General features: G+C 42.2%; 1 long non-coding RNA gene across 1 annotated transcript; it reads right to left on the reverse strand.

Moving 5' to 3' along the window:
- Positions 1-1,217: 1,217 nt before the first annotated feature.
- LOC104943087 (uncharacterized) lies at positions 1,218-2,379 on the reverse strand. Its single transcript, XR_798080.1, has 2 exons — positions 2,297-2,379; positions 1,218-1,606 (listed from the first exon to the last, which is right to left on the reverse strand). It is a non-coding gene; the product is annotated as an uncharacterized lncRNA (long non-coding RNA).
- Positions 2,380-2,721: the final 342 nt, after the last annotated feature.

Below are 2,721 nucleotides of genomic sequence, written 5' to 3' on the forward strand. Positions count from 1 at the left end.
GGTACGTCTTGTTTTAAATTATTGTTTCGTGTCTGCTGTCAGGCGGTGTAGAACTTTACTGCGTTGGTCTGGTTCTGCATGTCTACTCTTATTAGACCCTCCAGAAAAACGCGATCCTGCGATCGCAGAATTTACCGCATAATCAGCAAAATGGCGCAGATTTTTAAAAGGCCGCATATTTATCAAAAGGCCGCATAATCCCCGCACTTTTCAACACAAAGTTGAGGGAAAAAAAAGTTAACTCGTGAAGTAGTGATGATGATGGCGTGATGTCATCAGCTCGCGCATCACAGAAGGTAAACAACACCGTAGAGTGAACGTGTGGAACTCACACAAGAGAGAAAACACCAAGATGAAAAAATCTAATCCATCTCATTTACCGACGAACATTTCTGCTAAAGACCGGGCAAAGCAGTACCCCGATGTCTTTCACAAAAGTGGGGGGAAACTATTTTGAGTACACATGTTTTTAATGTGTGCAACCGGTTTCCATATTAAAATCATGTTAATCCAACGGCCTTTTTTTTTCAGTGCAGGAGCTCCAACAAGCCGTTTAGGACAGAGAGTGTACACACATACTTTACAGACATGCTGTATGAGAAACCAATGTGAGTTTGGAAAATTGCACAATATAAATCTATTTTAGTATACCTCAACAATGGAATTATGATCAGTAGAAATGGCCATGACATGGGACCTTTAACATTACCTAACAGTTGAGTAAACGGGCCCCAAACCTTATCATAGGTTACATTTTTCCTTTTCAGAAATGAGGTTAAATCGTTAACATAGGTTCAGGAGCATGGCCACGCCTAAAACTCCGCCTCGAACCACGGCCACCCCTATTTATATCCAGCAAAACTTCCGGCCACTTAATGCGTGTAAAGATTAATTTGCTTTTACTGCCAACTATACTTGCTTACCCATATGCTTGATACAGTATTGTCACGAACGAGCTGAGAACCAAAGTACAACACACAGGAGACCAGGGAAAGTCAGTAACCGACTTTATTATTTGAAGTTATTGATGAATAGTTCTGGAACAAGTCAGATAAGGCAGACTGACCAACCGGCAGACAGCAGGTCGGGCCAGCCAGGGTTCCAGGAGGAGGCGAATTAGGAAGTAACGCAGGAAAGACTAGCATGTTGCATTACATTTCCAGAATAAGCAAACAGCATTAGCTGATTCTGATGTTATAATAAGTACAACAACAATATATTTCAACATGTTTCTTTATTGTCGATATATAAGTTCACAGATGCAACAAACTAGATTTTAGGCTTAAGTTAAATAAATAGTCAGAATCATTCTAAAGTTTGATATGTGAGGGTATTGCACTTATCAGGATATTTGCAGTTTGATTCCCGGTTCGCATGCCGCAGTGTGCATAGGTCAGGATCTGTCTAGGTCGTCTTCATACGAGCCCTCCATCGTCGCTTCCAGTCATCCCGGTTCTCCATACATCTGGCCACTTCATTGGTACTTTGTGCTCCTGCGTCATTCTTGAGTACGTCCACGTATGTTAGTGTAGGACTAACAATGAAATAGTGGTTCAGCAAAGATCAGGATACTGAACCACCATTTCTCCTGATTGCATCGCCGTGGCTGTGGGAATACATGTATTTTATCCAATTATACTATATGATCAACAGTTTATAATCAGATAAAAAATAGCTAGAGAGATTTCTGGCATTAAAGCACATACAGACAACTTTGTGATTATATCTTTCCATTGTACACGTCTGGAAAAATTGACTTCATTCTGTGGTGCTGGATGGTGACATTTTTTACATATTTTTTGTCCTTAACATCTTCATGTTAAGAGATTAAGCATACAGCCAATACTATTAGGATCATTTTTGCTTGCGAAAAATAAAGTACAATATTTGATAAACCCTTTAACGATCATGAAATAGGGTGTGGAAATACATGCAGACATGTGCATGTAGAGCCTTTGAAGCAGATGTCACGTTTGTCTTCATGCCCATCAGAAGTCCTTTTTATATTAGAGCAAGCATCACACTGGGCATGTTTGGAAGCCCTTGTACTGTATTTGGAATAACTGCTAACAAAAATAATATGCTGTCTATGAAATTATACTTGTGCCACGTTAAAAATGTCTACATAAGACACAAAATATAATGCCAAGATGTGTTTTGAGCAGGTGAGAAGGGGAAAGGATTGGAACCATGGAGCAGATGCAGATGATGCTCAGGGACCTGGGTGGATCCAGATCTACTTGGTATGATCCTGTACCCAGTGACAGAGCCTGACACAGTACGCCTGTGGACTTACGGTGGAGAAGGACCGGCCTGGGTGTCTCAGCCTCTTCCACCAATGCTCAAGCCTCTTCCTGAAGCTGTAAACTGTGAAAATATCAATGATTCCGATGAAGTAGCGCTGCTCAGGCCCATCGATGACATGCAGGGGATTCTTTAGATTGGGTAGTAAACGTCGGTTTTGGGCTTTGAAGTCTGGGAGCTCAGCTGTGTCACTTCCTGGCCCTGCATGCTCTGGGCAGGTTTGGAGAGATGCAACTCCCACTTGAGACTGCCTAAAATAGTTGACGTCACTTTCAGACAAGAGTAAGGTGGAGCCGTCTTCTGGGACTTCCCCGGGAACCGCAGATATGCCTGGGTGGATGGGACTGGAGCCTGGATTCACAGATCTTGAAGAAAAAGTCAAAAGGGGGGAGAGGGGTATGAGTCAAAGCAATAACC

This window comes from Notothenia coriiceps, unplaced genomic scaffold (genome assembly GCF_000735185.1).
Source record: "Notothenia coriiceps isolate Sejong01 unplaced genomic scaffold, NC01 NC01_scaffold00005697, whole genome shotgun sequence".
In the NCBI taxonomy this organism is placed as follows: domain Eukaryota; kingdom Metazoa; phylum Chordata; class Actinopteri; order Perciformes; family Nototheniidae; genus Notothenia; species Notothenia coriiceps.